Here is a 24,286-nt window from a genome sequence, read left to right as displayed (position 1 = left end):
CGTCCACATCTCGGCTCCGGACCTGATTAGTGTAACTTCACATTTCTGTGTCTTTGTCTTCATCTGTAAGATGCGGATGGTATTAATGGTACCTGCATCACAGAGGTGTCACCGGGACTAAATGAGTCGGTTTGTCTAAAGTGCTCAGACCTCTTCTGGCACTGGGTAAGCACTGTGTAAAGTTAACACTGTAAGTGTTCTAGTTCAACGTCAGGTCCTTAAGCCCAGGATTTTCATTTGTTTGTTATAGATCCCCGGTGGCTAAAAATGTGTCTGACTCATAGCAGGCACTTAATAAATATTTGTGGAACGAAGGTCGATGTTTTCGGAATAGATGTTCACAGTGATATGTGGTTATTCATGAAGTGTTTAAAGCCCATGGGGTTTACCTAGTTTAACCTTTTAATTTGTACAAAGGAAAAATTGAGGCCCAGATAGAAGGAATCTTTCCAGTGTGATGTGAGCTTTGCTGGTAATATAATTAAATACCAAACATTTGTCAGAAATGATAAGCACTAGATAGATTCTCTGTTTCCCCACTTAATCTTTCTTTCTTTCTTTCTTTCTTTTTTTGTTTACCAGTTGTTTCTATCCTGATATTTACCAGAAGCTCTTGTGCAGAAACATTCAGCTTTCATTTGAGTGGGTGCCATGGTATCTGAAGGCATACTGTCTGTTATCGCCACAGGCGCAGGCAGGGTTCTCCCACGGGAACGAAATGGCTCACACTGAGCGACTATAGATAACTGAGTTCATGCTGTGTCCTTGGCTCCTATGTTTCTGCTCACTCTGGTGTCTGTTCTTCTTTCCTTTCTCAGAAAGCCTGGGACTCAGTGTGTGTAGCCCAAACTCCCACAGTCACTCCAGAAGTTAAGAACTCTGCACTGGTTTTGCTCTAAGACAGACCTGGTTTTAGATCCTACTGCAACCACTTACTATTTATTTGGCTTTTCTGTGCAAGTCATTTTGCTTTTGCAGCATGAGTTTGTGCATCTATATAATGGGCATCAATGCCACTGTACTCACAGTGGAGGTAAACAGTAGTAGTAATAAGGGGCCTACGGATCTGATGGTTCAACATGATGAATGCAAACAAGACTCACAGTCAGGCATGTTGTAGTTGCAAGTTGGCTTCTCTGGGAAGCAAACTGAGACAGGGAGTTGCAGGCAGGACACTTACAAGAGAGTGCCCTTGGGATCAACACATGCGGAAGGAAGGGGAAGGAAACAGGACTGGGCAGAGGAAGAAGCTGGGCTCTGATGCAGGCACAGTGAAGACCTCAGGTGACCTCCTCCAGGGAGCTCTCGAGCTGGATGGGCCTTCAGAATTGTTGCCAGTGGAGGTGAGGGAGCTCGGCCTTCAGACTCCCATGTTGTCAGTTGTTGGATACAGGCTGGTCCTGGAAGTTTTCTTCAGCTGGCAGGGGTGTCCAACCTTCTGGTGTCTCTGCGCCACACTGGAAGAAGAAGAGTTGTCTTGGATCACACATTAAATACATTGCGACATGTAATCACACAAAAATCTCATCATGTTTTAAGTAAATTTACGATTTTGTGTTGGGCCTCATGCACAGCCATCCTGGGCTGCATGTGGCCTGCAGGCCGCAGGTTGGACAGCCATGAAAGTCATACCCCAAAGGAGGTTGACAGCTGAGGGTCATAGCAGCACTCCAGAAGCCGGAGGAACAAGTCCTGCATTTCTACAGGGGGATCTAGGAAGTGGAGCACAGCATTGTCACTCCCGAACTCCAGAACCGCGCATAAAGAACAGATCCTGAAAGCTTCCAGTGGGGAAAGCAGGGCATCCACAAAGGGAAAGGAGCAAGAATAACATCAAAATTCTCAGAAGTGTTATTAGAAGATAGAAGACAATGGAGAAATGCCTTAAAACATCCCATAAAAATCGATTTCTACCTAGAATTCTATTTTGAGCCAAACTGTCAATCAAATTTGAAGATGCAATAAAAACATTTCAGACTCGTGGTTTTGACTTTTTTCATTTTACTTCCCATGTACTGTTTTCTCGAGAAGCAACTGGATGAGCAACACAGGAAATAGAGGGTCTGCCAGGAAGATGTGAGGTTAGTCTGCGTAGAGCCTCTGAGTTGCAGGGTGGCCCGAAGCAGGAGGCTGGGCCCTGGGGGAAGCTGTTTATTGTCTAAGCCACATGTTACTTATGGCTATGACAACATTTGGTAAACTGATAAACAAAGAAAGGATGATGATAAATGTCAGGATAGAAGTCACCTCTAAAAAGGAGGGTGGGAACTGTGATTTGGGGAAGGTGCTGGCAATGTTTGGTTTCTCAGTCGGAGTGATGGGTGCATGGGTGTTTACTGCATAGCTCTTTGTAAAGATACGTATACACACACACACACATATGCTCTATGCCTTTTTCTATATGTATGTTATATTTTAGAATTAATTATTTAAAAAATATTGTATTAAAATAAAATAATTTTATTTTAATATAGAGTGCCTGGCTTGGGCTCCAGCCCTGCCTTTAACCAGTGTATGTCTTCATAAAATCCTTTATCTTCTTTTTTATTTCCTAAGATTTTATTTATTTATTTTTAGAGAGAGGGGAAGGGAGGGAGAAAGAGAGGGAGAGAAACATCAATGTGTGGTTGCCTCTCGTGCATCCCTCACTGGGGACCTGGCCCGCAATCCAGGCACATGCCCTGACTGGGAATTGAACAGGTAACCCTTTGGTTCATAGGCCTGCGCTCAGTCTACTGAGCCACACCAGTCAGGGCAAATCCTTTATCTTTTTAGGCATCTATTTCCTCATCTGTGAAACCAGAGTGCTGGGACTACATCACCCCTGAGATCCCTTCCAGCTCTGAAGACCTGTGGTTCTAATATCCTGCCATGTGAGAAACGTACTGTGGCTAAAAGGGTGGGTGTTGAGTCCAGCAGACCTAGGTGTAGATCCCGGTAGCACAGCTTACCAGCTATGTGAACTTTGTAAATTACTGAATTGTCCTCAGCCTCAATTCCCAGATTTATAAAATTGGAGTAGCACCTACAAAGCAGATTCATTGTACAGATGGAATGAAACTGTGTGTCCATGGTTCCCACACTGTATTGAGGTGACCGAAGGCCCTGCAGTGAACTCACGTGGGTACCAGCACAGGACATTTCAAATTTTCGAGGGAAACACAGTCACGTCGGTTGGGTACCAGAGGTAGGTCACAGTTTCAACATTTGATTGTGCTTCATTGCTTGATGACTTATGCCGTGTCTTCACAAAGCTGGGCTTTCAGTGTGATAAAAAGCAAGTGCCTCGTGCAAATCAACATGGAGTGCGAAATGAGGGTGCTGGTGTCCACTCTGATTAAGAAGCTGAGCAGTGTGCAGGAGGTACACACGTCCCATTATAAGTAATCGTGGCTATTTAAGAATGAAACACAACTGATGTAAGTTGTTTGGATCGAATTACTTACTAAATGGAACTGTTAGGTATTTTTTTTGGCCTAAGGGAATGGTGGAAAACTTACTGAGACACTGTGGACTCTATGAACAAAGAAAGCTTGGGAACCTCTGATAAATGGAAAGTATCTGGCACACAGTAGGTGCTCAACAAATAAAAATTATTAAGGAACTTTGCACAAGGGAATACTGAGCTATTTCTTATAGCATATTTCTAGGAGTGGTGAGAGACAAGGTTGAATCAAGAGGAGTCCCCAGGTGCAGACAAATCTTTATAAAAACAGCACCAGGCACAGAGAAGTGCTGAATAAAAGTCCACTGAATGAGCTTTAGGTGTCCAAAAGTGTCACAGATAAAAGTTTTTACAAGGCACTTGTGACCTGATTACCAAAGGGAATACTCATTTTTTTTAGGATCCCGTCCTTACAGTTTATATGCCCTGCACAATGTATCTTAAGGATTTCCCCCAGCTTGAATCCGTTCTCTCCAGAGGATTTTGGTCTTTAGTCCTGTTTTAATGTGGTCACATTGCTCTGTTGTAGAGTTCTGGTTTGCAGATTGCAACACACATTCCAACACGTCTGAGACTTGCTGGTTGCAGTCTGGGCTGGGCTCAAATAGGCCTGGCCACACTGTGGAAGGAGTCTTGAGTGTGAGCTACATTGTCACACAAGTCAACCTGTCATTGGGTTAGCTAGCCTACTCCCGTGAAAAATAGCTGTTTGTAAGCCCTTAGGAAAACAACAACAATCCTCCCCGCTACATGTTGTCAATTTTAAGTTTAAGTCAATTTAGAATAAAAGATATAATTATGTTCCCAAAATAGCCTCTGCTATAATATGAAAACATGACTCCCTTCTCCAACACTCAGCTCTCCATATTTAAAATTAGAGTGGTTTTCATGCCTTGTTTGCAAACCAGTTCTTAGATGAGGACTAATAATTCCTACTTGATGAAAGCAAGTTACTCTTAGGAGATGTGCCTTCCTTTCCCCTGACTTTAATTACTAAATGCAATTGCACAGTTTTTGAAGCATACACAAAACAATTTTGTTCTTGATTCTGTCAAATATGGGGTTTGATAGTTGGAGACAAGGTTTACCGAGAGGTTTATTCATTATAGGATTAAAGTTATAAACTAGAACTTTTGTCTGCTGATATTTATTTGTTTAAGACAAAAACAAAAACAAAAACAGGAGCCCTAGCTGGTGTGGCTCAGTGGATTGAGTGCCAGCCTGTGAACCAAAGGGTCATTGGTTCAATTCCCAGTCAGGGCACATGCCTGGGTTGTGGCTGGGTCCCTGGTGGGGGGTGCATGAGAGGCAACCAGGCATTGATGTTTGTCTCCCTCTTACCCTCCCTTCCCCTCTCTCTAAAAAATAGATTAAAAAAATCTATAACCCCCCCCAGATGTCTTTTGGCAGTTTGCTTTAAAAATGGAAGCTGTAGCTATAAACAAACTTCAAAATATAAGTTGCAAAAATAAGGTCAGTTTCTTGCTAATCTGCTCCAAAATGTTTTGATTTTTATTGTTCTTTTTGGTCTTTGCCCTTCTGACAATCCCACTGCAGGTTTAGAACAAGACTGAATGCCTCTTCTTCTTGACTCTCCCTTATCAATCTATTACAAATGGCTCCTTTTTCCCTCTAAAAGTCACCAAATAATAATTTTTTGGAAGAGGATATCTAAACCTTCTCATAATCATTATATAACTACATATGCTTAAGAAAAACGTTAAGAAAGGTCTATTGTTCCCCATCAATCCTTTTTTTAGTGGAGTCAAGGAGTCTCCTGTGAAGTCTGTGTCCCTGACAAGGGTTAATTTTACTCCTGTGAAAGCCATGCCCGGGATAATGTCAGCCAATGGGGTCTAATCCTGATGAGGTAATGCTTTCTTCCCACGCTTCATTGGCTGCTGTTTTCATTCTTGGTGTTCTCCCAGAGGCTGGGAAGTGAAGGACGCTCGTTTTAGGAATAATGGAGCTTTTTTCTCCGGCCATTCACTTGGCTCTACTGAATCTTCCGGTAGCATCGCTGGTGCTGGGAAATGCTGAGAACAGGTTGTGCTTAGAGAAGTGCTTAGAGCCACTGGGGAAAATCTCAGGTTCCCCTTCTTGTGCAATTAAATGTCCTGCAACTTGAGCCAGCTCTTCTTCTTGGGTCTGTGGGACCGTCTTCTGGTCTGGCCCTTTTTCCCCACCCCTTTGGCAGCAACTAGGATTCTCAGCATTGAGAACATGTGTGAGATGAAGATAAACTCTGAGGAGGCGAGAGAAAAGCCAGCCAGTCCTAGGGCAAATATATCCCATAATGCTTGTCATCCCGTGAACTTGGGGCCCAGCAGTGTTTCACTTCTTAAGCCCGGGAGCAGTAGTGCTGGCTGAGTCAAGCAAGTGCTTCTCTAGCTCCCCGGCAAAGCTGGATGAGCGATGATGAGGGAGACTTGGAGCTTCCTCCAGCCAGCTGACCTCTGTCCGTTGCCTTCCACTTTGTCTGCCTCCGTTCTGGGTACTTGTGTGTCTGTGCTGTAGTGGCTGGTGTCAAAAGATCTTTGATAAAGAAACAATTGTTTGCCTGTGTCTCTGAAAGAATCTGGAAAATCCTTGGCCCTGCTTCTCCATCAAAATCTATCTAAAGTTCCTGGCAAGGAGGAAGGGAGCGTCCAATTCTGTGTTGTGTGCAAATAGGGAAACTGCAGCTGGATCTGTGTTGTGTGCAAATAGGGAAACTGCAGCTGGAAGGTGAAGTAATCGTGGGTGAGGTGGGTGAGGGCCCAGGTAAGTGCTTGTCTCTGACAACCAGGCTAGCCTTGGGGTATAAACTCCTTTACTCACACTTAAGAATTAGACAACAAAGAAGCAAGAAGGCATATCCAGCATGGCTGAACTCTCTGAAGAAGTTTTTCAGGGCTAACTTAAGAAGTCATTTGCACAGATGAATTGGACCCTACAACCACATGGGAAAAATTAGTAGGTAGAAACTTCTAAAAGAGACTTGAGGCAGAACATGTCCTGTGGACTCCGAGAGCTAAGGGTGACAGAGTTGCGAAGGTGAACGGGTTACTTGTAGCTCTGCAGAGCAGTCATCGATTTGGTTGGAAACGTAATTTAGTTAGCTGTGGGCATCAGCACTCTGACCTTCATGGTTGAGCTTTACTGAGTGAGATTCTGGGAGGCAAAGGGAAGGAAATTTTACTCCATTTTGCTATCTAATCCTGGGGAAGTGGCTCTTTTTCTGTGACCCAGTTTAACTGTCTTGAAATAGAAGAATCACCTTGAATTTAAAGAAATATTTTGTGAGTGAAAGGCTCACCCTATGTATTTGAAAGGGAGGAGATGGTATTTAAGATTCTGATAATATTGTCGGAAGCATCCTGAAACTAATTCTGCCCACAGGATAAGCTCTCCCAGTCCTGGTCTTACTCTCCTCTCCCAGCCCCCAACTACAGCCCTACCTGTTAGAGATCTGGCCCTCCCTAGATTTATCACAGAGAACAAAGACAGACCAGGAAGAAAATAAAAAGTAGGCATCTTACAGGTTGAATTTGTAATCACAGTATGTATTTATAGGATGACTCAGATAATACACATGAAAGTGCTTTGTAAATTATTAACATCATAATGAAATGGAGTTTTGCTCCTCAAAAGAATAGGAATTATGTTGCATTCTCTCTACCACCAGTACCCAGCTCAGTGTCTGGCACATAGGTCTTTTTCTTTTTTTCTTTTTAACTTTTTATTATTGGAAATGTTTAATTATATAAAGACTAGTTTAATGCACCTCCACATCAAGTTGTTATCAATTTACTACATAGGCACTTGACTAATGCTTTTGGAAGGAAGGAAGTCTGGCAGCTTCTGAGACATAATTCACCCTATCATCCTTTTCTTTAGAAGAGTATGACAATCTGAACAACAAAAATCAGAAAATTACATTTCCTATGTCTCTTATTAAAGAGGTACAATTCTTTTCTTTTTAAAAGATTTTATCTATTCTAGAGAAACAGAAAGAGAGGGAGAAAGAGAGGGAGAGAAACATTGATATGTGATAGATACATCAATCAATTGCCTCTCACAGGCTCCCAGCCAGGAACCTGGCCCGCACACAACCCAGGCTTGTGCCCTGATGGGGAACCGAACCAGTGACCTTTCAGTCTGCAGGCTGGTGCTCAATCCACTGAGCCACACCAGCCAGGGCAAAGAAATAAAATTCTTAAATTCTTTGTTTAAATAGAATATTATTCAGCCTTTTTCTTATTTCTTTTTAAAGATTTTACTTATTTTTAGAGAGAGGGGAAGGGAGGGAGAAAGAGGACACATTGACGTGCTATTGTTTGCCTCTCACTTGTACCCAACCGTGGACCTGGCCTGCAACCTAGGCATGTGTCCTGACTGGGAATTGAACCAGTGACCTTTCAGTTCACAGGCCAGAGTTAAATCCACTGAGCCACACTAGCCAGAGCCCTTTTTCTTATTTCTATTTTACTGATTTAAGACAGAAAGAGAGATTTGTTGCTCCACTTATGTACTCATTGGCTGATTCTCGTATGGGCCTTGACTGGCTATACAAGGACCTCAAACTATTTGCTACTCATTTCTCTAATTCAGCTGGCTTCAGTGGGTGCTGGGAGGTGACTGGAAACCATACTAGTCCCCAGGGCTGACTTGTCCTGCCATCAGCCCTCTGTTTTCACTGTGATGCGGATGCAATAGGGCCCCAGGTCTCCATGTTTCTTGGGTGTTTCTATTTTATCTTCAACCCTTGTCCTGTGGGCTGGTTCTTTATCTTTAAGGACACAGATAGCAAGGGCAGTCAAGTCTCATATATTTGTGTGAACAGTCTTTTGGCAGTGTTCAACCTTGAGTTCTAGTAGGACCAGAGTGGTAAAAAGCCTTCCAGTGGGCCAGACTGAGATAGGCATGTAGCTATGAGGCTGTGTTTGCTAAGTCACTTTCATCTGGGGTTTCCACTTTTGAGTAAAATGCCTTTTTTTTTTTTTTTTGCTACAGTGACATGGTAAATAAAGTGCAGCCTCCAGAATAAGAGACTAGTAAGAAAAAAACATGGCTTGACTTTCATCTCCATGTGTTTTTCATATTTCTCATGTGTGAAATGGGTTGTTTTAAGGAAAAAAGTTTTTTTAAATATATTTATTGATTATGCTATTACAGTTGTCCCATTTCACCCCCTTCACTCCACTCCATCCTGCCCACCCCCTCCCTCCCACATTTCCCCCCTATAGTTCATGTCCATGGGTCATACTTGTAAGTTCTTTGGCTTCTACCTTTCCTATACTATTCTTACCCTCCCCCTGTCTATTTTCTACCTACCAGTTATGCTACTTATTCTCCGTACCTTGCCCCCCTCTCTCCGCCTCCCACTTCCCTGTTGATAACCCTTCATGTGATCTCCATTTCTGTGGTTCTGTTCCTGTTCTAGTTGTTGGTTTAGTTTTCTTTTGTTTTTGTTTTAGGTGTGGTTGTTAATAACTGTGAGTTTGCTGTCATTTTTACTGTTCATCTTATCTTCTTTTTCTTAGATAAATCCCTTTAACATTTCATATAATAAGGGCTTGGTGATGATGAACTCCTTTAACTTGACCTTATCTGAGAAGCACTTTATCTTCCCTTCCATTCTAAATGAAAGCTTTGCTAGATACAGTAATCTTGGATGTAGGTCCTTGGCTTTTATGACTTGGAATACTTTTTTCCAGCCCCTTCTTGCCTGTGAGGTCTCTTTTGAGAAATCAGCTGACAGTCTTATGGGAACTCCTTTGTAGGTAACTGTGTCCTTATCTCTTGCTGCTTCTAAGATTCTCTCCTTATCTTTAATCTTGGCTAATGTAATGAGGATGTGCCTTGGTGTGTTCCTCCTTGGGTCCAGCTTCTTTGGGACTCTCTGAGCTTCCTGGACTTCCTGGAAGTCTATTTCCTTTGCCAGATGAGGGAAGTTCTCCTTGATTATTTGTTCCAATAAGTTTTCAATTTTTTGTTCTTCCTCTTCTCCTTCTGGTACCACTATAATTCGGATGTTGGAACGTTTCAAGATGTCCTGGAGGTTCCTAAGCCTCTCCTCATTTTTCTGAATTCTGTTGCTTTATTCTTTTCTGGTTGGGTGTTTCTTTCTTCCTTCTGGTCCACACCATTGATTTGTGTCCCAGTTTCCTTTGCATCACTATTGGTTCCCTGTACATTTCCCTTTGTTTCTCTTAGCATAGCCTTCATTTTTTCATCTAATATGCGACCAAATTCAACCAATTCTGTGAGCTTCCTGATTACCAGTGTTTTGAACTGTGCATTTGATAGGCTGGCTATCTCTTTCTCGCTTAGATGTATTATTTCTGGAGCTTTGATCTGTTCTTTCATTTGGGCCATTTTTTTTTTTTTTTTTTTTTTTTTTTTTGTCTTGGTGCGCCTGTTACGTAAAGGGGTAGAGCCTTAGGTGTTCACCAGGGCGGGGTAACGCTAGTCTCTGAGCTGTGACCCTGTACGTGGGGGAGGGGCCAAGAGGGAGCAATGGCGCTTTCTCCACTTTCTGCCAGATTTCAATCACTCCCTCTGCTACCCACAATCAAATTGGGCCCCTCTGGTGCTGATTCCTGAGTGGGTGGGCTTGTGCACGCTCTAGGCCCCTGTGAGTCTCTCCAACAAACTCTCCTTTGAGGCTGGGAGTTTCTCCTGCTACCGCCTCAACCCCCACAGGTGTTTTCAATCAGAGGTTTGAGGCTTTATTTCCCCGTGCTGGAGCCCTGGGTTGCGCAGTCTGCTTTGCTCCCCTGCTGTTCCTCCTGGTTTATCTATGCATGAATGTGGGGCCTCCGGGTCAGCTAGCGGTTGCACTGCCTGCCCCGTTAGTCTCACAATCTGCCACATCTCTGGGTCCGGCGGTGTTGCCGTGAGTCTTGTCTGCCCCGGCTGCCCGTCTCCGCCTCTCCTACTAGTCTGGATGAATGTTTCTTGTTTGTCTTCTTGGTTGTTGGACTTCCGTGCGGTTCGATTTTCTGTCAGTTCTGGTTGTTTTTTGTTTTTAAATTGTTGTTGTCCTTCTTTTGGTTGTGTGAGGAGGTGCAATGTGTTTACCTAGGCCTCCATCTTGGCCGGAACTCAGGAAAAAAAAATATTTTAAAGCACCTAGTGCAGTGGCAGGCACATAACCAAGTGCTCAATGTATAGTAGCCGCTCTTATGATCAAAATGAGGAAGTTGCATGCAGAAAAATAGGCACTGGCAATGGATAGGAAATTCACTAGGAAATACAACTGGCCAGGAAGCATATACACAGAAAACTTGTAATTAGGGAAATGCAAATTAAATAATGTGTACTATTATTCTTGCTCATCAAAGTGGCTAAAAGTAAAAATATACATAATATCCAAGTTGGGTGAAAGTTTAAGCAAATAGTCATTCTCCTATACTGTTCACAAAACCTCTTCCAAGGTAAGTTTGGTAGTATCTATCAAATATTAAATGTGTTACTCTTCAATTCCATAATTTTGTTTCTTGGAATCTGTTATATACAAATATACATGCATGTACAAGCACTGCACTACTGTTTTTAATAGAGGAAACTGGAAACAACCTAAATTTACTAATATGGACGTATTTCTATGGAATATTGTGTTAAAAAGCATATTACAGAACATTATTGTATGATCCTATTTGTGTTAATAATTGTGTGAGTATGTGCATTTTATAATTGTGTGAAAACAGATCTGGCAGGATGTACCTCACAAGGTTTCGTTTTAGGGAAGAAAGTAATATTAGAGAGTAAAGAGAGAATTTTGCTTTTTATTCTTTAGTCTTCTACATTTTTTGGAATTCTTCTGATGACTATGTATTATTATTTTTGTACAGCAGGTCCTTAAATAATGTCATTTTGTTCAATGTTGTTTTATTATAATGTTGATGAAAGAAAAAATTGATTCGCACTGGGGCCAATGTGTGTGTGGAGCTTGCAGGTCTCCCCATGTCCATCTGGGTTTTCTCTGGGTATTCCAATTTCCTCACAGACCAAAGGTGTGCATGTGAGGTGACATGGCATGTCTGCATTGTCCCAGAGTGAGTGAGAGTGGGTCTGTGTGTGAGTGACCCTGCAGTGGAAGGGCGTCTTGTCCAGGGTGGGTTCCCACCTCGCACCCTGAGCTGCCAGGGCAGGCTCTGACCACTTGTGACCCGAAACTGGAATGAGCAGGTTGGAAAATAATGATCTTACTTGTTTTTATTAATCTTTCTTAAATGGATATAGAGCTCACATTTATTTCAATATTTAATATTAGAAGTGTTTTGGATCTTTACTTAAAATTTGGTGATGTTTTGGGACCAGAAATATGCTGTAGGAACTTAACTCTTGTTTATGTCAATTAGCCTACGATAAAACTGGTTTTGTTGTACATCATTTTGCTTAAAGAACCTATTGACGACCTTAAGTGAGGACTTCCTATATTTGAAAAACAATTTTTAAAAAAGGTGGTGGTTGAATTAGAGCTCTCAGCCCCTGTGTGAGTACTTGTTTAGATCTAACATTTAAACAATCACTTCTTAGGTCTGGAAGGGTAGGAAGCGCTTGTATGTAAGAAGGAAAACTTCCTCATCATGGTTTGGGGCTTGGATTGTTGGACAAGTGAACCCAAGCGACCCCATCTGAAGATGGCAAGACTGCCTGGGAGCAGGGGAGGGGCGTTCCAGCGGCCTGCCATCCTGGTCTCGTCTGGAAGAGTCAAGGTGATCTCGGAGTTGCAGTCTCTCAGAATCCAAGGCTCCTGGGCTGTCAGAGAACCTTCCGAGTTCACCTGTGTAGCTCTTTGTTTCCTCTTGAGTCAGCGTGTCTGATTTTATCAGATATGCCAGATTCCTAATGATGAAATTCCGCTCTAGGTCTCAGGGAGCTTTCTTGGATTAGAGGTGCCCACCAACTTCTCTGCAGTTTGCACATTCATCTCCAACCATTATATATAATATCTGGTGAGAAAACAGACACAAACTCTTATTTAAGATAGGAATGGGGCTGAGAGAAGGGGAATCCTGTTTTCCCTTTCATAAGTACCTTGCCCCAACTCTGAAAAGAGCTTTTCTTAACCTGGAGTTAAGAGAAACATCCCTGTAATATCCTGCAGAACTCCCTGATTTCTAGATTGCACATAGAAGGGAATGGCGCCAAAGTACTGGCGATGGTCTGCATGGGGTAGAATGGTACTACATTTCATCACACTGCTGAGTATTTTACCATTTAAAACTGTGAACAGCCCTGACTGGTGTGGCTCAGTGGGTTGGGTGTCTTCCAGCAAACCGAAAGGTCGCTGGTTTGATTCTTGATCAGGGCACATGCCTAGGTTGCAGGTCAGGTCCCTGGCTGGGGACATGTGAGAGTCCCCTCTCTCTAAAAATAAATAAATAATATTTTTTAAAAATTGTGAACAATATCTATGTAAGAGTACATAATGTACATACACAGTTTGAAGGATAATTATGAAAAACGAATCTCCTGTATCCTCCACCCAGCTTGAGAACTGGAATAGCACAAAACCTCTGAAGGTCCTCTGGGGGGTGGCTGCCAGTGATGTGGTGCCCGTTGGGCACTGCCAAGGGAAGGGAGATCTCCTCCGAAAGGATGGGCCTTTTCCTTGGGCACAGACTCCACATGCTGCTGTGCTATTCAACCCTACTGGGTTGATGTTTTCTCACTCATCTACCCAGATGACCCCTTTTCTAGCTGCCACAGAGGTGACTCACAAGCTTTGTGTCCCATACCCTCCACTAGAAGTAACAGTTATACTGAATTTTGGATTAATTATTCTCTCATTTTTCTTTAGCATTTTATTACGTATGTATGTATTCCTAAATCATCTACCTTTCATTTTTTCCTCCTAGAAATGCCATTTGTTGGTGTATTAGTGTTTTAGTATTGTTCTAACAAATTGCCACAAACTTAATGGCTTAAAACAACCCAAATTCATGTGCGGGGACAGGGGCTCCATGGGAAGTCTGTGCACCTTCCGCTCAATTTTGCTGTGAACCTAAAACTGCTCTGAAGTCTTTTTTTAAAAAAAGGTTTAAGTGCAGCATTAAGGGAATCTGGGAACTCTCTGTACAATCTTCATAACTTTTCTGTAAATCTATCGTGATTCCAAAATAAGGCATACAAAAACACAACACAAATGTATTATTTTACAGTTCTGTAGGTCACAAGTCTGACCGAGTCTCTCTGGGCTAATATCAAGGCTCTAGGGGAAAATCGAGGGGCCTCCAGGAGAGAATGCGTCTGTTTTGTTGCCTTTTTACCGTCTAGAGGCTGTTTTTATAGTTTAATCTTCAGCTCTCCTCCTTTCACTGGGGGTCAGGGGTGGGGCCGAAAGTTTCAACCCTCTAATCATTTGGTCTTTCTGACATCAGCCCCATTGGAGGCTATCTAGGGGCCACACCTCAAGTCACCTCATTATCATAAACTCAGGTGTGATGGAAAGGGACTTGTTATGAGTAGCAAAATATAGTCCTTACCGGGGAGTATATTTTATATTCTCCAGGGAGAATATACCAGGGGGTATATTAATCACTCAGGAAATCACAAGGGTTTTAGGAGCTCTGTGCCAGGAACCTGGGAAAAAAACAAAATGTATGTCTTACTATTACATCATGGTATCACACATATACTTTCTTTATATTCTCTGTCTGAACTAGAATACTTCAGTCACTGGAGGTATTCTGAAGTTCATTACTTCCTTGTGTTTTTGGTGATAATTTATTGTGAGGTCATATTTCTTGGAACTTTACCTGTAAGATTTCCAGAGAGGATTTACTTTTGCTTATACAGGGAGCCTGGGGCACTAAAGTGATCATCTTTATAGTTTTCAGCTCAGGGTTTTCTGGGTCACACAGGTAGTATGAAATTCTGGCTCCCCACAATACGCTTGCAAACTTGTATAGGAATTCTCAGAGGAGAGCTGTTTCCTGTTTTTTATTCCATCTCAGTTAAAGTGAAGGTCATCAGATATCCTTACCCTTTCCCTCTGTAGGTCAGTTTTTTTTCTTGTTCTCCCACTGAGGATATAGCCCTGCAGGGATCTTAGTTTTGACGAAGTCGACAATGGGATTTATGGATAAAATGCCAGAGGCCTGGAGAATAGGGTTGCATTTTTAATCTAGACAAGGTCACAGAGGCTGCTCAGATAAAGTGACACTTAGGGCACTTAGGCTGAATTTAGGCATGTGGAACAAGTGGCAGTTAGCCATGCAACAGGCATAATACCTTGTGTTCCTCACAAGGCCGGAACCCTGTCTAGTGTGCCCACTATTGCGTCTCTAGCACTTAACACAGTGCTTGTGTGTGACTAAGTAAGAAGTACCAAGTATTCCAGGTGGAGAAAAAGCAATTATAAAGCGAACAAGACAAAACAAATAGCAAAACCTTATTAAATAACAGTGAACTTGATTAAACAAAGGGCCATTTCTTTTTTCAACAAGTGTTTTTGCTGTACTTGTTTTTGGTAAGACACTTACTTAGGATATAGACGGTGCCACAAGCTAATAGGGATAAGACGACACATGCATAGTAACTATCATACTTCTCCCCTGTGCACAGTGTGGCTGCTCTCTCACTATGAAAGCCTGAAACAAGGGTGTGAGCCTTCATGCTTCACAGCTTCTCTGCCGATGATCTTGGGGGTTGGGAAAACACCAAACGCTTCCGCAAGTCATTATACCCTTGTCTTCAGTGGTAAAGAGCAGTCAAGCGTAAATGTTTAGCAAAAATATGGTTGTACATAGTTAGATTACAATCTGCAAATATTTGGGCTGTCAGTTTGCTACAGAAGGTGTGGTCCCAATGACAGGAGTTTGAGGAGGAGCCTGGCTGGCCAAAAGGTAGGAAAGCCAAAAAGCCTAAAGCCTCTAAGGAAGAGGTAGGGCATGCAGAACGGCAAGAGCTTCCTACCTGGATTTCTGGCTAAAGGGGCAGCAGAAAGCCCATGGTTTTGTGAATGTCTCATTGAATCTCTGGGTACTTTTTCTTTCCCTTACATGGTTATAGGGAGAGGGAAGAGAAGAAAAGAACATCTATTCTTTTCTCTTTTTTTTTAACAACACAAGTTCTGACTGTGGAAAAATTATCTACTTGACTATAGGAATTTAATGAAGAAGCTCAAACAACTTAGTCTTATAGTTGATGATCTCATTGGTTTATATTATTGTCATACACTGAAATTTTGAGTTATCAGGCCAAAAATGTAGACTTGGCAAAGATGACAGTTATTGTTAATTGTTCCAGGTCCCCAAACTGGATGGCATCAACAGCTGTGAGAGTGAATGCAGAAGCTGAAATCAACATTATGTTAACTTTGGTTCTGTTCCAAAAACATTTCTATTCCAGAGATATGTATGATGAAGCTTTCTCAGGGAAGAGATCATGATTATATACCCTGACACAGTGCCTGGCCCTTAACAGTTGGTCAAGAAACTTGTGTTGAATAAATAAGTGGCATAAAGGTTACATTGGGTTGCTAAGATCAGAACAGTATTTGCCATTATTTTGGATGTCGGCGTGGGATTTGTCCACCCTGGAACAGTTTCTTCTCTTTGCAGCTAGTACTAGTTTTTGTTTATGAAGAACATGCATTCTTGCACACTGGCACAGTAGTCCTGGGGGAAGTGGCACAGACAGATTTCCACTGTGTTCCTCAGCAGTACCACTTACTAATGGTGAGTTGCTTCTTTATTAGATTTTAGTTTTGTTGGGAATTTAGTCCTTTCTTTTTTCCCTAGTAGAGATGAGTACTTCCAGAAAGTGAAAATTAATCACTGAGTTTGATTGGAATTGATAGCATTTTACTGCTCAGTGGGAGTCAGTCTTTACAACTTCTTCTCCCTGTGCAGGAGTGCCCCCACCCCTCCGCACAAAAAACACATCTGTTTTCCCATCCCTATCAACACCTAAGTCTTATTCTGGAAGTGGGCAGTGTAAATATGCTTCTAATTAAGGAGGTGTGCTTATATTTGTTGTAATTCATGAGGTTCAGAAGATTTTAAAAACTGCACCAAGAGTTTGGGGTTTCTTGGTGGTTCTCGGTTTTCATTAAAAAGAAATGGCCGTGACTGCTGTGGCTCATTTGGTTGGGCGCCATCCAGTAAAGCTAAGGGTTGTCAGCTGAATTTCTGGTCAGAGCCTGAGTTGTGGGTTGGTCTCTGGTCGGGGCGCATATGAGAAGCAACTGATTGATGTTTCTCTCCTTCTCTTTCTCCCTTCCTTCCCCTCTCTCTAAAAATAAAATAAATAAAATCTTTTAAAAATATAAAATAAATGGACAAGTATTTAGGAACCTCTGGGGCCTCGTCATTGGCAATAGAAACCCAGATATGGTGGCAAAATATTTCCAGATACTTCTTTAAGCCTCTGAAAGAGTACAGAAGCAGTGAAAAAAAAATTATAGTATATGGCTTATAAAACACTTTTATGCATGCCAATTTATTTTGGTATTATTTTTCCTCTTTTTAACCAAGGGGGACTCTAAGGTACATTTAGGTAAATACCTTGACCAGAGTCACATGGCTATTAAGTGACAGGGCTGAGACTCAAATGCAGGTTCTTATTACAAGTTATTATTATTATTACAAGCCCAGTGTTCTTATTCCATGTCAGACATTCGTAATTATTGAATGTTTGTTGTGTCTATTTTATTTTTTAAGAGATGATAGAATTGGTGGGGATTGGGTATAACTTTTTGGCTCTTGCTGGCTACTGTGGCTCGTTTCTTGTGAACATTGTATTAAAAAAGATAATAGCAGCCTTGACCGAACAAAAGTTCATCTATCTGCTAGTACTCAAATAGCCTTGGGTAGAGATGAGATCAGTGGGGTGAGGAGGACACTTGAATAATGAAAGTTTCCTTAGTGATGGCATACGGAATGGGCTCCACATTCTTCTACATCTGGAAGCGCTGAATTCAATCAATCAAACTAGTCTACTGTGGGGAGTAGGGGAGAAGTCCATTTGCATTCTCTCTGAATAATAAGGGTCTTAGTTGTAAAATGACTACTACAGAGACAGAGCTACTCCCTGACTTCAAGTCAGGACACAGGCATACTAAGGTCCCCCCTGGCATCTAGGACATGGTCTGGGGTTGCAGCAAGTATATACTCCTTCCAAGGTGATTTGCCTCATGCCTTTATTTCTGAGAGGTATAAGTCTCTGTTCAGATAAGCGGGGTAAAATGTGTTTTTCCCTGGGCTATACAAATCTCACCTTAAGTAATCATTTTCCCGGCAGGCCTCACTTCCAGAGGATGGCTTAGAATCATACCAGTCACTGCTCATCCTAGCCAAACAGCTATCTGAAATGCAGTTTTTGACACTAGTTATATATTAAAATGTGACATCTACATCTACAGGTAAAGCATTTGTAGGAAAAAGGAAGAAAAAGTGAGGTAATTTTGAGGTATTTTCAAAGTGACTGCCAAGTGTAGCAATTCCATTTTATTACAAGATGTTACATCGAAGTTACATTTTTAGCCAGATAATTCTTCGTTGTGGAGAAGGCTGTCCTGTGCATTGTTGGACATCCTTGACCTGTTCCCACAAGATGCTAATAGCACCTTCCTAGTTTTGACAACCAAAAATGTCTCCAGACATGATCCCACCCCCCTCCAAAAAAAAAAAAAAATCATCCCTGGTTGAGAACTACTGTTTTAACTGGAGTACCAAGATATTAACAAAAAACTCAACAATTCTTCCCCATCCCCCTCAAAACCTCCCTAAAGTGAATTCTGAAATGGACTTCCCCTAGAAATGAGAAGATTTAGACAAAAATCACGTAGATACATCTAAATCCTCATAGGAAGTTATGAAAGGTCAAGTGAGAATTATTGAGGAGTGTTTCTTTGGAGACTGTTGGGGAAATGCAGTGATTGACTTACCTCAGATGCCTGCCTGCCTCTTACCTCAAGCTGAGAGAACCTAAAATGAAACTACTCAGGTACTTGAGATGTGTCGCTTGCAGTTAGAGGGGCACAGTGGACCTGTGTCTGCTCCTGCTAGGAAAATACAGCAGACAAGAGAAGGACTGGCAGCTGTTTGGGCAGCAGAGGAAGAGGAATACTGCAGCTGCCCTGGGAATGGCCTCCATTCCCAAGTCAGTTTGGGCAAGAAGTGAGACCAGGTGTGGAACATCCAGAGTTGCCACTGGTCTGATCAGCACCACCAGAAAAGTGTTCTTTGTCCAGAAACTTCACTTCTGTCTATTGGAAAATAGTCATACTAATTTTGTTTGGACAAAACCCTTTACTGCCACCTCCTGGAAAACTGTCAAAATAAATGTACACACTTATAACAGGGATGATGTGAATGATACTCCCAATGGTGTGGAGTATCCAACCTTGCAAATGTGCCAGCGTGAGAGCTATCTTAGTCCCTATCTGACAGGGCCCTTACAGAGAAAAAAAAGGTTTCAACAGACAAGGTAGTCCACTAGATTCCTAGGGGCTGAAAGAGGGAGTAAAAAACCGCCACAATAGGCCCTGGCTGTTTAACTCAGAGCATCATCCCCATATGCCAAGGCTGTGGGTTCAATCCCCGGTCAAGGCACATACAAGAATCAAACAATAAATGCATAAATAAGGGTAATAACAAACTGATGTTTCTCTCTCTCCTTTCCTCTCTCTAAAATTAATAAATGAAAATTTAAAAAGCCCTAGCCAAGTAGCTCAGTTGGTTAGAGTGTTGTCCTGATATCCCAAGGTTGTGGGTTCGGTCCTGGGTAAGGGCACATGCAAGAATTAACCAATGAATGCATAAATAAGTGGAAGAACAAAGCGATGTTTCTCTCTCTCCCTTCCTTTATCTCTCTCAAAATTAATAAATAAAACTTACAAAAAAACCTCCAACAAAATCCTATCCAAAGAGTGTGTTTTTGGTCAGACAAAGAGAGCTGTGGATGGGAAACTGCTACAGAATGGGGATATCCTGGCGGTGGTTTCTGAAATAACCATAAAAGTATCCATCAGGAAAAAAGGCAACTTTAAACATCTACCAGTCCCAGAGTGTTACATCATCCCATGGGAATAAAAGTTAAGAACTTTACTGTTTCTTTTCCTCTCTTTCCTTCCCTTTGAATATGGTTGGTAAGCTGGAAGAGAGCTATAAAGACCAGGCGTGATGCCTCTCCTCCGAAAGGAGTGAGCTAGCTGTCCCTAGCTGGAGAAGAGGGGAAAGTTTCACATTTTGTGACTCAATAACCACAGACTTTCTATTCTAAGAGGGATCCCACAACTCATGGAACCTATCTCAATCAGGTGTGGCAGATCTACTCCCACTGCATAGGCTTAGAGGTATGGCAAAAGATAAAAACAGGTATTTTGTCTTGTGTGTTGTGTTTATACCTTTAATCCTCACCCTGAGGATACATTTATTGATTTGAGAGAGACAGAGAGGCAAACATCACAACCTAGGTATATGCCTTGACTGGGAATTGAACTCGAAACTTTTTTGGTATATGGAATCATGCTTCAACCAATGGAGCCACCTGGCCAGGGCCATTTTGTCTTGTTTTTAAAAATGTAAAACAGTATGTTGAACATACTAGTTACCTAGTATAAAGTAGGATCTGGAAAATATATCTTCCAAGGACATGTTCTTGAGTTTTACAGGCAAACCTGGTCATTAAATCAGTTCATTTGTTTTTTGACAGCCCATATGTTGAAAGTAGGGCACATAAATGCAAGGGAGTCCCCGTCCTCTGGGGGCTTACAGTCTTGGGTTTCATACTCAGAATAAAGTACCTATTATAGTCAGTAATGTCAACAAGGACCTATGTTGCATAGGTGGGACAGGTTCAAGAGGATTTTTTACTTTACCAATTTACTCTCATGATTTTCACTAGATTATAATTTAGCTTTAGAAGCAATCATTTCACCCCTGTTCTTCAAGCATGAAATACAGGTAAAGCTTCCATTTAAGATGTTTAAAGAAAGATATAAGGTTGACTGCATAAGCTGCATCCTTTTTGGGCTTCTATGAAAGCAGGGTCTGCCTGGTCCTCAGTTTGGCAGCTTCAGAAACTTACATTTCACTTCACCCAAACTTAATCAGGCTCTGTGAAGTTAATTTGGATGAAATAACTCTATAATCCAACCCAGTAAACAGAGGCTGATTTATAAACCATGATGTGAATTTATTGAGAAAGACTGTATAGTTAGTGTAACTGGAACCAGTCATGTGCCTTGGACAATTGTTTTTTATTGGGCGTGCTGATTTACTGAGACCCCTTGAGTGATGGGAAGGCTACTTTATGAGTATGGAATCACAGGAGGGCTCTTTGTATGTTCTTAAAGGATATTCAGAATTTAAGTTTGCTAGATATAAACTCAAAAAAGGCAGGAATCTTATCTTTAAAAATTTTATTTATTTATTTTAGAAAGAGGGGAAGGTAGGGAAAAAGAGAGGGAGAGAAACATTGATGTGAGAGATAACATCCATCAGCTGCCTCTCCTACATGTCTCAACCAGGCCCCAAATGGGCCCCAACTGGGGACCATGCCTGTAACCCAGGCATGTGCCCTGACCTTGGCATGAAACCGGTGATCTTTCACTTTGTGGGATGACACCCTACTAACTAAACCACACCAGCCAGGGCAAGGCATGAATCTTATTTGCTAATGTATCATAAGAGACTAAAACATAGTACATATTCAGTAAGTATTTGTTGACTGAATGACTGAATCTGAATTTTTTTAACTGTCCTGATAATGAGTATTAGGCCTGGTCATAAGAATCAATAATCTCTCTTCTGGACAGAGTGGGAGGTCACAAATTCATTCTTATTCAGATTCTGCTCTTTGTGGACCCCACCCTACTTTTATGACAGCATCACCTGTGCATGTGACACTTAGGTTACAGAAGACTTATTTTACTCTCTCTGATGACACATTTATAGATCATCTTATAGGGCGACACTTAAAAAAAAAATTCTTGTCCCAGGTTCTATGAAGGTTCCTGATTTAATTTTTCCAGGTTACTGACTTCCAGTTGAGGCAGGTAGGGGATGAGCAAATCGTGGTGGTTTATATTTTTATAGACACTCAGAATTCTTTGTGCAGGTGTGGATCTACCTCTAACTGCCAGAGAGTTTCAAGGCAGAACACTGTATGTTACTCAATGGAACATCTTAAAGGCCTTAACAGACTAAAGCAAAGCAGACATTGGTTGAATATGCAAACCTCTGTGAGCATCTGAGAGCTGCAGGGTCGGTCTGGCCAAGTACAGACTACCTAGGCTCAGAGAGCTCCTCATTCTTTCTTCCTTTCAGCTCTGCCTCTCAAATTCTGGTTTAGCAGAGAAAGCCTCCTGTGAGCATTACGCCTATCGACTTTCATATTCCTAGACTCCCGCGGCGCCAGAGGCATTTGTGCTTCTCCGGACTCTAGGTCCTATCTTTAGGTGACGAGGCAGGTTGGAGCTGGGCATGGTCCTAGAACTAACCCCCATTGCTGGGAATAGAAACTTGAGTCACCGCCTCTGGCTGCCCGGTGGCTTTCGGTTAAGGTCTCGGGGTTCCTAACCTGGACAAGAGCACCGGGTTATTCCGGCCTCTGTAACGGGGGCACGACCCTTTCCGCAGAGACTAGACGCGACTTCTGTCTTCCGTGTTGGTCCTTTATACCTCATACATCCCCTCCCCAGTGTCTTCAATCTTCTTTCCTACCTCCCAGACCTAGGAACCCCCAAACACCTTCCTCAGGCCCGCGCCCGACTTCTTGAACCATAAGCTAGGGCCCAAATTTGGAGGAGAATCTCGTTTCCCAATTCCGCAGGCTGCAGGCAGGCGGATAGGGGCCCGCAGGGCACCCCCGCCCCCTCCGCGCCCTCGCCCCGCCCCTCCCACACACGTCACGTCCGGCCCGGCCCCTGCCCGCCCTACTCCCTCCGCTCTCCTCCCGCTCACCGCCGTTAGGGAGGCTCTCCTCTTAATTGCTGCCTCCGTCGCCGCTCCCTCCCTCTCTCCCGGGTCTTCACCGCCGCCACCACCGGGGGCATCCGGGGGTCGCTTACCGGGCTGGCCCTGTGCCTCAGCCGTTGCTTCAGCCTCCCGCCAGCTGCCTCCTTAGGAAGAGGCTCGCCGGCCGCGGAGCCACTCGAGGCCTCAGTTCTCGTCCTCTTGCCGTCCCCGCGGGTCCTGGAGAAGCGGCCGGGGAACGGGGCGTCGCGGTTCCAACGGTAGGTGAACGGGCGGGCGCCCGTATCTGCGCATGCGCGAGTCCCCGGTCGCCTCGGTTCTCCCCCCCCTCAGCCACCCACCAGCACCGCGTCCCACCCGCGCAGGGCTCAAGGGCGGTGCACGTCATGGTGCTGGGGATCCTGGGCAGTACCCTGCAGGTGGGGCTTTCGTAGAGAAGACCCCCTTTCTCCTCCAGCAGGAAGGGAGGAAGACGTGCCCCTGGCGGTGGGGGGTGTGGCAGTCTTCGATTTTCCAGTCGCTGCAGTGCGCGTGAGCGGGGTGTGCCTTCTCACCGAGCTCCTCCAGAGTGGAAGGCACAGCCACCCACGCTTGTTTGCTAGGCTCCCCTGCACACCGGCCGTGGGCCATCTCCCTGCCCACTTCCTTTATGTTGGGCAGTGAAGTTAATGCAGAAAAAAAGGAGTGTGGTTTATTCCGTGCTCGACTGCGCCCCTTTTAAAGATCACGTGAGATGAGTGGTTGCCGACTTCCTTATATTCGGAGAATACAGCCGAAATTGGGCTGTGGGTGCTCGGGGGACTCGCGTAGAACGCGCTTTGCGTAGGTCAGGCCGGAGGATACCGCGTTAAGTTTCAGATGAGGCGCCTGGTTTCCGAGATAAGGTTATAGGAAATTGAATCGGTTGGCACACTTGCCCAGTGGGAAATTGGTAAACTTTTTTTTGTTTGTAATAAATTAGAAATTAACTTGATTTTTATAGAAAGGCAGTTGCAGAATTTCATTCGGTTCCCCATTATACCGTCTAATTAATGAAAAAAGTACCCAAAGTGTTGGGCATTTACCTTACTGTCAAGTTCCTGATAATCTAAAAATGGCAACCGGAACTACAGTATTGCCGACTGTGAACATTAAATAACTGGGATGCACTTAACTTTTTAAAAGGCAGACGGTAAAGGGTAGTTTTGTATAATTGACTTTCTCGGTTAATGTGAGGTTACTTTTGTCGTCAACTTTCCTTTTTGTAACCTTGCAATACTTTTTGGTCTTGGTTTCTCTCATAGGTACTATGCATTGAGTAAGTACTTGTTGAATGGAATTGAATGAACTAGCCACTATTTGTATATCCATTGGGGGCCCTTTCTTACTTTCTTAATATGTGCTGCTTTTAAAACAGGCAGTATTTTCTCCAATTTAATTGTGTCACCAACTAGGGATCTGTGACACAGTGTGAATCCTTGGAAAGATACGGAAAGGCATATCACAGTATTCTAAAGGCATATCACAGTATCCTAAAATTTTTCGTTGAGTGAAGTAAATGTTTTTTATTTATTTTTTATTAGAATGCCATTGTTTTGGGATAGAGAAAATGGCTGAAATGTTTTTCATCAGTAAAATGACAACTGCTTTTATTATCATTTATGAATAACCTCAGTCTGCAGGGCTTCCCCCTTCATTGTACACTAACTTCAGTATTGGGGAAATAATAACTGTAGCTATACTTTGAAAAAAATTATAACTATATACATTACATAAAAGTTACCATTTTAACCATTTTTAAATGTGCAATTCAGTAGCATTAAGCAAATTCACATTGTCACTTTATCACTTTCCACTTCTAGAACTTATTCATTATCTCAAACTGAAATTCTGTAGACAGTAATTCCTCATTGTCCATTCTTCCCCACCCCCACCCCAGCTAGTA

The 24,286-nt window shown here is 42.8% G+C and overlaps 1 protein-coding gene and 1 long non-coding RNA gene across 9 annotated transcripts in view; one reads left to right on the top strand and one right to left on the bottom strand.

The window, feature by feature from the left end:
• Positions 1–9,596: 9,596 nt before the first annotated feature.
• LOC123478143 (uncharacterized) lies at positions 9,597–22,581 on the bottom strand. Its single transcript, XR_006653275.3, has 3 exons — positions 22,458–22,581; positions 13,924–14,020; positions 9,597–12,387 (listed from the first exon to the last, which is right to left on the bottom strand). It is a non-coding gene; the product is annotated as an uncharacterized lncRNA (long non-coding RNA).
• FAM13B (family with sequence similarity 13 member B) overlaps positions 22,483–24,286 on the top strand; it is a 70,747-nt gene continuing 68,943 nt past the window's right edge. For all 8 annotated transcript variants that reach the window (XM_071219489.1, XM_045183896.2, XM_045183895.2 and 5 more), the window contains exon 1: positions 22,483–22,622. The gene's annotated coding sequence lies outside the window, so the exon portion shown is untranslated. The remainder of the gene's footprint in view (positions 22,623–24,286) is intronic.

The sequence above is a fragment of the Desmodus rotundus genome, chromosome 10 (assembly GCF_022682495.2).
Source record: "Desmodus rotundus isolate HL8 chromosome 10, HLdesRot8A.1, whole genome shotgun sequence".
NCBI classification, from domain to species: domain Eukaryota; kingdom Metazoa; phylum Chordata; class Mammalia; order Chiroptera; family Phyllostomidae; genus Desmodus; species Desmodus rotundus.
This window is presented reverse-complemented; position numbering and strand designations above follow the sequence as displayed.